The following is a 12,182-nucleotide window of genomic DNA, read 5'->3' on the forward strand; positions in this document are numbered from 1 at the left end:
GTCTTCTGCTGTTGTAGCCCATGCGCCTCAAGGTTGTGCGTGTTGTGGCTTCACAAATGCTTTGCTGCATACCTCGGTTGTAACGAGTGGTTATTTGAGTCAAAGTTGCTCTTCTATCAGCTTGAATCAGTCGGCCCATTCTCCTCTGACCTCTAGCATCAACAAGGCATTTTTGCCCACAGGACTGCCGCATACTGGATGTTTTTCCCTTTTCACACCATTCTTTGTAAACCCTAGAAATGGTTGTGCGTGAAAATCCCAGTAACTGAGCAGATTGTGAAATACTCAGACCGGTCCGTCTGGCACCAACAACCATGCCACGCTCAAAATTGCTTAAATCACCTTTCTTTCCCATTCTGACATTCAGTTTGGAGTTCAGGAGATTGTCTTGACCAGGACTACACCCCTAAATGCATTGAAGCAACTGCCATGTGATTGGTTGATTAGATAATTGCATTAATGAGAAATTTAACAGGTGTTCCTAATAATCCTTTAGGTGAGTGTAAAAGCTAGGGTATGGTATTATAAATGCTAATCACAATCTGGTTGATCACCATGTCAGCCAAACAGCTCCTTCGTGTATAATTGCATTTATTGCAGATAAGTATTTTCCACATTTGAAAGGTCTGAAGATTGTAAAACTGCCAGTTAGCCTGCAGGCTAATCACTGCAATCAATAATGGCATCCATGATAATGACTCTGCACCAATGACAGTGAATAAACAGATGACAGATGAATAAACAGCATGTCGACCATTTCACTGACAGATATTTGGGACATAGTCGTAAATAAATACACCATTATATGGTATTAAAAGTGTTGAGCTTTATGTCTTCTATGAATAACCAACTGGTGCTTATCTGTACTAGGCTGATTAGAGAGTGGAGAAATTCAGTAAAACATTGAGACATGCAAATCAAAGCAGTCATAGCTACTGAATATTTTGTGTTTAAGTAAATATTAAGTAAAATTCATTTAGATACCCGTGTCTGTTTCTCTGCACAGTCAACCAACATGGTCTGAGGTTTCTAACAATCTGAGACTGAATGTTGGGAAAATGCAGCGCTGTGGTTTACCAGCTAATGCAGCATGAAGCTCTTATTTGTAAACACTGCAAGTGTATTTGATGCCCGTAGGGAGCTAGTGTGGTTAGCATTTACGTAAGCGTATTGATTGTAACATTATCACATTTAGTCCATTAGCCACCGCTGGTGCGGCTGGACTTGCCTGGTCTCACAGGGCATTAACCAGTGTGCACGAGTGCTCAGAAAGATTGGGCTGTTGAGGCAAAGTCATCAGCCCATGAGCATGTATACAGCATGCACATGCATACAGGGCCATAGCTAATAAAATGAATGGTGGGGACAATTCTATAGAGACCCACAACAATTCCAGTAGGATTAATACAGGATCCAGTATAATTAAGTGTATGTATTTTATGTCACAATAAAAAAAAGATATAAAAAATAACCACAAATACCATGATGTAAGATATGCAAGTGGGCTTTTCATTTTCGTCCAGAGCTCATATACTTCACAAGCAATTTTGCATTAAAAATCTTCTCTCTGGTCTCTGAATCAGTAATTAAAACTTCAATTTATTTAACACCAATAGGGAGAAGATGAGTCCGTAATAACTGAAGTGTCTGTCAGAATATTCACTGGAGTTTCTCAGAACTTAACACAAGTAAAGGGTGTGAATGTGTGTATGTTTAAGCCGGGCTGTATTCCCTCGCCTTCATCTCGACAGCAGAGTATGTGTAAGTGGTGCTTGAGTATGTGGTACGTCTGCTGTGACTCAGGCGATGGGAGCAACAGAAGGCAGAGGCTGACGCTTTGGGAGGATAATGAAGTTTTAAACTCACACTCAAGCAAGCAGAAACTAATGAGCAGTACAAACACACAGCCCTCCTCAGCATCAAACTTTACATAAATCTCGCCTGAACATCTGTAAATAAATGAGAAGATCCTCTGATGCTCTGGTTAAACTCGTTTTGTGCACAAAACACCTTAATAAAACCCTGCAATTCATAATTTTAATAGCATAATTCATGTTATGTTGAATAAAAACAGCTATTTTCTATCACCTCAGTATTATTATTATCCATTTTCTAAAGAAAATGTTAGAGTGTTCTGCTAGGGTAGGCTTTGCTATACGTAATGTAAATGTTATTACAGCATAAAATAAATGTTTTCTATTTTAATATATAGTTAATATTTTACTTATTCCTGTAAAAGCAAAGTTGCATTACCAGCAGCCATTGTCTTCAGTGTCATGTGATCCTTCAGAAATCATTCTATTATGCTGATTTAATGCTTGAGAAAAATTTCTAATCTTTATCAGTTGAAAATGGTTTCGCTGCTATATATTTTTGTGGAAACTGTGATTTTCTTTTTCAGAATTATTTAACTAAGAGGATGTTCAAAGGGACGGTGTTTATTTGCATATAAAATGTTATAATTTTAAGTCTTTATTGTCACTTGATGGTTTTTTTTTTAAAACAACTGTTCCTGTAGCTCAATTGGTAGAGCATAGCGCTATGAAGCGCAAGGTTGTGGGTTCGATTCCCCGGGAACACATGATAGGTAAAAATTGATAGCCTGAATGCACTTTAAGTCACTTTGGATAAAAGCGTCTGAAAAATGCATTAATTTAATTTAACTTGAGTAATGGTAGAGTAGCATACATTTTGTTATAATTAAAATACAAGTAATAAGTAATAACAGTATAAATATATTTAAATCACATGTAGTCACATGAGATTAAAACTGCAGAAATAAAAACTTCACACTGAGAAGGTCACTTCACCTCCAATGATCTGACACTTTCACTCCTTCAATAAATGAATTATGATTCAATATGAATTTCTAAATTGTGAACGATCCATCCACACTAAATATTCCACAATGTTGCATCTGCACTGTTTCACTGGCAGTGTAAACCTAGCATAAACAAAAATAACTCATTTGTACATTTAATTATTATATGGATAGCCTGAATAAATGAAGCCCTTTGAAATGACAAAGCTGTATTAATGGTGACTCGCACACTGACTATAATGGAAAGTCCTGGAGGAAATGCAGGAGCAGGAAGTTGCATCAATCAGTGCTGGCGAGATACAGATAAGACAAGGTATGAGTTTATCCAGCAACTGAGTAAATGAACTTAGTAACTACAGATGGGCTGACAGTGATAATGATCGAAATGGCCAGGCAGTAGAAAAACAGAGGAAATGTAATTCAAATAAGTCCCATTTTGTCCCCTAGGAAAACAATAGGAAGGGATGAGACTGCCAAAAGCAAGCAATCACAAAGAGAGAGAGTCAACGACAGAGAGAACGAGAGAGTTACCTACAGAATAACATCCCAGCCAGGACAGGGAGAGATGGGCAACATCTCGATCAATAAACTTTAATTGCATTCGGTGGACGAAATGATGCATGTCACTATGCTCATCACTAATGCCTTCCATCCTTTTCTTATCTTATCTCCATCACATGACCCCTGACCAACAATCAGGGCCCACAGCAGCTGGGTGTTACTGGATAAAACAAGATAGGCAAGTGTTTTTCAGACTGTAAACAAGAACACGGTCACAGTTTTTCTTTTAGTTTTTTTTTTGTTCGTTTGTTTGTTTAATTAAATGTGAAATGTATCCTCTCAAGAAATATATTCTTATAAACAAATATACATAAACTGAACAAAATTATAAACGCAACACTTTTGTTTTTGCCGCCATTTTTCATGAGCTGAATTCAAAGATCTAATATTTTTTCTATGTACACAAAAGGCTTATTTCTCTCAAATATTGTTCACAAATCTGTCTAATTCTGTGTTAGTGAGCACTTCTCCTTTGCTGAGATAATGCATCCACCTCACAGGTGTGGCATATCAAGATGCTGATTAGACGGCAAGATTATTGCACAGGTGTGCCTTAGGCTGGCCACAATAAAAAACTGAAACACCTATCCCACAAAATATAATGAAAACTGTGAAATAATGATAACCAAACTAAAGTGGAGAACCACTGATTAAGAGAGGTGAGACAAGAGCTAAATAAGGTTACAAGTAGAAAATAAGTCAGGAATTATAGTAAATGTTCAAGACTCAAGGAAGACAGCCTCCATGCCTTGTTGTGTCTTTTTGTTTTCATAGTAAACAGAGAGAAAGTAAAAGCAATGAACGATCTTCTCTTCCCCTCAGACCCTCACTATTAATACATGTGCATCTCTAATAGAGATAAATGTAGACCAGTAAAAGAGCAGGGGGTAAAACTGAGGGAGAGAGAGAGAGAGAGGAAAAAGAGATATGAAGGGTGCTGGGTGGAAATGGAGAAGGATGAAAGATGGATGGAGTGAATTAGTTGTTGAGGGAGTGAAAGAGAGAAACATTGCTGTGGAGGTGGAAAAACACAAGTATCTCCATCAAACATGATGAAAGAAAAATGACAAAACAGCATGTGAAATAGATGTGCTCTATAGCTTATGGGTTAACAATAGACTAAATATTATAAATGACAATATTACATTTTTACTTAAATGTACCATTTATTTGAGATACATAAAATGAATTACATTTAATTGGTTCCCTAGGTAAACATTTGTTTCATTATCAGTGTCCCTCCTGTTTTAATAAACAGACATACAGTACATCTCAGAAATCATATGCCTATTTGCTCACATCACTCCAACCAAGTAACTTTAAGGAATCTCACTATGGACCTGGAAACAGTTCAAATAGGTCTAGCATATGGACTAAGAAAGTAACAGTCCTTAATTTTAGAAGAGTCAGTAATTGGAGTTAGAGAAGTAGAGGCAAACTTTTTCAAACACAAATAGAGCACAGGAAAATGAACTACACTAATACTGGCCAAGTAATTTGATCTCTGTTAGCTGAGTTTAAGTTACACAGTGGCCTAATTACTCAGAATGCCCAGGGCTCAATTGTGGCCAAATCCCCTTTACCTGGAACAGGTAACAAAGCTGGCACTCTGTGGCCAGACACAGCAGAAAAAAAAACAGATAGTGCTAATGGCCTGTTGTCAGCATAAAGAGCCAAGGCAGGCCTAGACAGTGCACCTATATTGCAAGATTGGAAATTCGCTGCAGAGTTGTAAGGTGTGTAGTGCAAGAAATCTATTTAGGACGAACTTGGCAAGAAACTTCTGCACTGTTACAAAAAAAAACATACCTAATGCAAAAAGAATAGCCTTTTATTTGTGAGTAGCATGGCACGCAAACAAATGTTTCAGGTACAAATAACCTTACCCAATGTATGAAACAAACATTTAAATGCAAGAGACATCTCTTGTAATAAATTTGCTGAATTGATGCATTTCCATCAGCTGCCACATAATTTTTTTTAGCCAATCACGAGTGTTAGACTGACAAATATAAATGCATAAAGTCACAAACTGTAATTTTATCCCAGCTGTTGAATACTAACAGTTTTGAAACACAAGTTTTGAAGCTGTTTAGATGGGTTCTGCAACACCTACATATATGTGTTACTACTGTTACCGAATGTTAAAGGCAGTTGCAAACAAATGAAGAAGTTTACCTGATTGGCATTGAATGTGGATGTTTCTTCACCAGTGTTACTGGTTTGATCCCCAAGGAATGCATGAACTGATTAAATGTACACCTTGAATGCAATGCAAGTCACTTTGGATAAAACTGTCTGCCAACATGTAAATGCATATGGACAAATGAAAACCTTCAAAGATTGTGTATGTGATGCTGAATTAAATAACTGATAAACCAATTTTGCACACAATCAATACTGTGAATTCTTCAGCCTTTTGTTAAGCTATTAAAATCATATTAATACTCCATCTCCAAGAACTGAGAATCTGAAGACCTTTATTTTTAATACTCTGATTTCAGTAAGCATTTATTCATTTAGCAGACACTTTTCTCCAAAGTGACTTGCAAGTGAGAAATAATACAACACAAACTATTCATCAAAAGGAAATGATAACATTAGCAGTACTGCAATACAAAATTGGCCAGAAGGATCGAAGATGAAGTGCAGAGATCCAACTACAAAGATGTTGAGAAATGCTTCAGTTTCAGAAAAATAAATGCCTATGGATGGCTGTGAACTGAGTGCTTGTGGGAAAAGTCGTTTTGGTTAGATTTGCCATTTTGGTTAGACAACCCAATGCTGCATTTTCCAAAAGCATTGTTGTAAGCCTAAGCAAATCAGAAAAAAAGAAAAAAACACGGCACAGATGATCTCTATAATCTAACAGTGCTTTTGGGAATTGCACCCCATAACATTCATCATTACTATTTTCATAATGAAAAAAAAATTAAATAGAGGTTAATATCTTTGTCAGGTTCATATTTTTGTCATCATCAGAATTAGAACTGATTTTGCCCCTTGGCCTTCAATTTCTGTTTAATGACTCCACTACATCAGGGGGGGGGGGGGGGTGTTTCACTGTCATTCATATTAATTCCATTAGGATCACTCTAGTAACACATGATGCAGAGAATACTGAAACAAGTTACACTAGCACGTCCCTCCCCTAAGTGGCCATGGAGGATCAAATCTCACATCTGTCCCCTGCTCAACCTTGAGGAGGATGGGTCAAGTGGGCGGTTGCAGTGAAGAAATGTCCGGCAATAGCAATGTTACCATGTAATAGCTAAATGATTGACAGACAGGCGACAGACAGGATGTGAGTGTCCCATTCCAGGAAATCCCCTCGTGCCTGATGTGTAATCCTCTTTATGAAACAGGACAGACTGCTGAAGTATCAGTGAGACTATGTGTGTGTGTGTCCAGAATGTCGGAAAATATGAGGCTGCAACTTCATCATCTTTCTCAGAAGTGTCTGAAGCTCTTCAGCATCAGCTTAACATCATTCATCCATCCATCCATCCATCAACCACAGCCAAAGTGCCCTTCAGCTGCTGCTGTGCGCCTTAAATTATTAAACACTAGATAGCACATGTAATAAGAATAACAGACAAATTAATTTGCACCAAATTGATTTTTATCTCAGTATAACAATGTATAATCATAAGTCAAACTCACAATCAACCTCAAACATGCACATCTTAATGTGATCACAGGTCAGCTAACAGGAGTGCATGAGTCAGCTATGGTGAGATAAGGTAGAGCTTTTGCCATTTTGGGAGTATGAAATGTCAGTCAAATGGACAGACCTGTAGTTCGCTGGCTGGCACAGAGCAAGAGACACGTTTTTAAAGCACTGCGCATTATAACCAATCACACACGATTGAGCTTATGAATGCAAGGACCAATCAGAGGCGTTCAGATGAGTCATCGCTGAAACAAGTTGTTTCGTCACCATGCGCGCTGGTTGACTGAGTTCTCCAGCTGATTCTCTCATTAGAAACAACAAAGTGAAGATGCACGAATGTAAGATAATAATTTCACAGTGTAAACAGCTTTAGAGATTATTATGGGAGTGCTTGAACTCGATAGACTGAAGTGACAATGTTCTTTGATAATGTAAACGTTATTTGCTCAATGAAAGTGATATGTTTTTATTAAATTCACATTAAATACAAAGTCAGTCGTATTTAAAATATTTTATGGTATGACACCCATATGTAGTACTCGAGTAAAAAGACGGATTTTTATGCAAAGTTAACAGATTACACTATTAGGCTGCTCGCCCATTTTTAGATCAACTAATAATCTATTAATGTGCAAAATGCATTTAATTGCACATATTTGAGAATTGAGATATTTCATTATACAACCCGAATTCCGGAAAAGTTGGGACATTTTTTAAATTTTAATAAAATGAAAACTAAAAGACTTTCAAGTCACATGAGCCAATATTTTATTCACAATAGAACATAGATAACATAGCAAATGTTTAAACTGAGAAAGTTTACAATTTTATGCACAAAATGAGCTCATTTCAATTTTGATTTCTGCTACAGGTCTCAAAATAGTTGGGACGGGGCATGTTTACCATGGTGTAGCATCTCCTTTTCTTTTCAAAACAGTTTGAAGACGTCTGGGCATTGAGGCTATGAGTTGCTGGAGTTTTGCTGTTGGAATTTGGTCCCATTCTTGCCTTATATAGATTTCCAGCTGCTGAAGAGTTCGTGGTCGTCTTTGACGTATTTTTCGTTTAATGATGCGCCAAATGTTCTCTATCGGTGAAAGATCTGGACTGCAGGCAGGCCAGGTTAGCACCCGGACTCTTCTACGACGAAGCCATGCTGTTGTTATAGCTGCAGTATGTGGTTTTGCATTGTCCTGCTGAAATAAACAAGGCCTTCCCTGAAATAGACGTTGTTTGGAGGGAAGCATATGTTGCTCTAAAACCTTTATACCTTTCAGCATTCACAGAGCCTTCCAAAACATGCAAGCTGCCCATACCGTATGCACTTATGCACCCCCATACCATCAGAGATGCTGGCTTTTGAACTGAACGCTGATAACATGCTGGAAGGACTCCCTCCTCTTTAGCCCGGAGGACACGGCGTCTGTGATTTCCAACAAGAATGTCAAATTTGGACTCGTCTGACCATAAAACACTATTCCACTTTGAAATAGTCCATTTTAAATGAGCCTTGGCCCACAGGACATGACGGCGCTTCTGGACCATGTTCACATATGGCTTCCTTTTTGCATGATAGAGCTTTAGTTGGCATCTGCTGATGCCACGGCGGATTGTGTTTACCGACAGTGGTTTCTGAAAGTATTCCTGGGCCCATTTAGTAATGTCATTGACACAATCATGCCGATGAGTGATGCAGTGTCGTCTGAGAGCCCGAAGACCACGGGCATCCAATAAAGGTCTCCGTCCTTGTCCCTTACGCACAGAGATTTCTCCAGTTTCTCTGAATCTTTTGATGATGTTATGCACTGTAGATGATGAGATTTGCAAAGCCTTTGCAATTTGATGTTGAGGAACATTGTTTTTAAAGTTTTCCACAGTTTTTTTACGCAGTCTTTCACAGATTGGAGAGCCTCTGCCCATCTTTACTTCTGAGAGACTCTGCTTCTCTAAGACAAAGCTTTTATAGCTAATCATGTTACAGACCTGATATCAATTAACTTAATTAATCACTAGATGTTCTCCCAGCTGAATCTTTTCAAAACTGCTTGCTTTTTTAGCCATTTGTTGCCCCTGTGCCAACTGTTTTGAGACCTGTAGCAGGCATTAAATTTTAAATGAGCTAATTAAGTGGATAAAAGTGTAAAATTTCTCAGTTTAAACATTTGCTACGTTATCTATGTTCTATTGTGAATAAAATATTGGCTCATGTGATTTGAAATTCCTTTAGTTTTCATTTTATTAAAATTTAAAAAACGTCCCAACTTTTCCGGAATTCGGGTTGTATATTTTGGGAATATGTTGAATAAAAAAATAAATAAAAATCTGCTGAAAAACAAACAAACAACAAACAAAAAATAGACACCTTTAGAACATTTTTAATGGTTTTACTGGTTATAATGGGACTTGTACTGGTTTTACTGGAAACTGTAATGGACCCGATTGTCTCTAATGGTAATTGGTAATTGCCTTCTATTGGTAGCTTGTTAAAACCAATAAATTCTAATATAATATGTCCAAAAACACACGGCAGAAAACCATTTTTAATGGTTTTAATGGCTAAAAGTTGATGGTTTGTAAAGTTATTTGCTGTGGAAACCATTAAAATGTCCTGTGATTGCTTTAATCAGCTTGTGTGTCACATGACAAGCATCTGATTGGGGTTGTAGAAATTGCAGTCTTTTTTATTCTGCTTTTAATACAACTTATCATGGTTTTCATTTATTCCAAACCCTAAAACTTAATTTTTAAGCTTAAAAGAAACGAAAATAACAGACCTTCATTGTGTAATCTTTTGGAATCTCCAGAATAATGTGTTGTGAGAATTAGGCTTGGGCGGTAATACGGTAATAAGGTATACAGCAGAATCTAAAATTAGCAACGGTATCAGTTTCAATACCGTCATACCGTCAATATATATTAAAAAAAAAAAAAACCAATGCCCTTATATAGGAGACAAGGATTAAATATTAAAAATAAATTCGCGTCTCTGCGCGAAAACTGTTCTGGATGTTCATGTTAATTTAATTCTGTTTGACTATTGCTATTTGTTGCTAATAAAAGTTGTTTATAATTGTGTGTAATTTTGTGTTATGTAATTTTGTTATTGTTTCAGTATTAGTGTTTGGTGTTCAGTTTCTAAATGGTTTAGGCACAAGCCAACAGTTTGGTGATGCTGTCTGAGCCTTACGTCATCATTTTTTTATTATTCACGGTAATATCGTATACCGAGGTTAAATAGGGAGGTTTGACAGTATCAGAATTTGGATACCGCCCAAGCCTAGTGAGAATGAGCAGAGATGGCAGTTACAGGGACTTCTAGAATGGGTACAGAATGAAGGCTTGCAGTTCAAGCAAACACTTTGTAGTCAAACAGCATCCTCTGTTGGACTGACATTGTATTTCACATAGAGAAGGCACTGAAAGTTCCAAGTCTTTTTCTTCAGGATTAATCTGGCTTTTAATACTAAATCTTATTTAGTATGCCTTCAAATTCTGCGGAACAAACGCACTTTGTTTTTAAGTGTGATACCTGCAAACTTAGGCTCTTAGCATGTTTTAGTCCAGCACACAGATAGTTTGCCCAGCAGAGCAAGTCTATAGTCACAATACACAAAACCTATTTCTTAGTACAAAATTATTTACAATATAATGTAGAAATACATTTAAGCGGACAAAAATTGTTCTTTAGTTAGAGTACAGATAATATCTTTGAGATCTGAGATAAGCAACATTTATATATATTAAATATAAACAGTACAAATCCTCATAGATGTAATGTTTTATTTCATGCTACGACCAGCATCATGACACATGATTACACAGAGGGCAATTTCCCCCCACCCCAGCACATTTATTATAAAAAGAAAAAGCATTCTGAGGCATGTTTGAGAAATTATATGAAATCTATAAATATTTGGTACCATTTAAATATGCATCGTTTAATTTTCATTCAGGGAATTTGAGTTGATGGCCAGATTAATTCAAGAGGTAAAATAAGTTATTTACATTCGTATTTTCTTTTTTGCTTGAGGGCAAAAATACCTTTTGTACACAACAGCATGACACAAGGGACTATGCTCTCAGAAAATGACTGGGACCACATCCTTAAAGTTGGGAAGGAAAATTATGCGCTTTGGCTTCCTTCAGATATTTCACCTGAAATGTGTCCGGAAAATGTTTTCATGCCCTGAGGCAGGAACATACATTTTTCCCCCCATTGAATTCATTGTATAAAACCCTCTCAGTAATGATCACAGAAATAATAGGCCTTAATATCTCATTCATAGAGATGATTCTGAAATATTGCATAGTACCACTGTTCATTTGATATCAGGCATTGTGCTAAACAACGGTCAATATATGCAGGAAAACATTTAAAATAGCATTACAAATAGTGATTCAAGCATTTTACAATATTTAAATCCACTAAGGAGGCCTTTTAAGGTATATAGTGTCAAACCCTGACAACATACAATAGAGATACATCCATTTTCCTTCACGACATTTAAACTAAGCAACCAGTCTTTTAAACTCTCTTTGGTGTCTTTTCCTTGGCATACAGCAGACATTGTGTATAATAGTCTTCCTGTACCATGTGCAACACTACACAAACTCTTTTCAGTAGCACGTCTCCCGTCTCTCATACTGGAATAAGAAATCCAGCAGAAAAAAGCCTATTCCTCACCATTTTGCTGTCATTCAAAGATATCGCCGTTACTGATTGCTCTGTATTTGCTCAGCAGCCATGTCAGCAGTACACACGAATGGTCTGCCAACTCCCACTGGGCGCTAATGCGATTTATGCTGAATACACATGTAACATTATTTTTTAATCCTTGAGCACAGTCAAAGAGGTAGAGATGGATCAAGAACAGCCAGAGATGGACGCCGATGAAGAGGGAAGGATTTAGCAAGGAGACAGAAATGAGTGAGGGAGTGCAGATGTCTATAGTCCCGGGAGTCCCATTGGTTCGGCCTAATCTATCCAGTGGACGTCGTGTTTGACTTTCTTCATCCATCTCTGCCTCCCACAGCTACCAAAATCTGCAAGAGCGAGATAGGACCCTTCCACAAACGCAAAAAAACAAAAAACAAAACAAAAACACAGATACAGTCTCTATACACGTT

Source organism: Carassius carassius, chromosome 3 (genome assembly GCF_963082965.1).
Source record: "Carassius carassius chromosome 3, fCarCar2.1, whole genome shotgun sequence".
NCBI classification, from domain to species: Eukaryota; Metazoa; Chordata; class Actinopteri; order Cypriniformes; family Cyprinidae; genus Carassius; species Carassius carassius.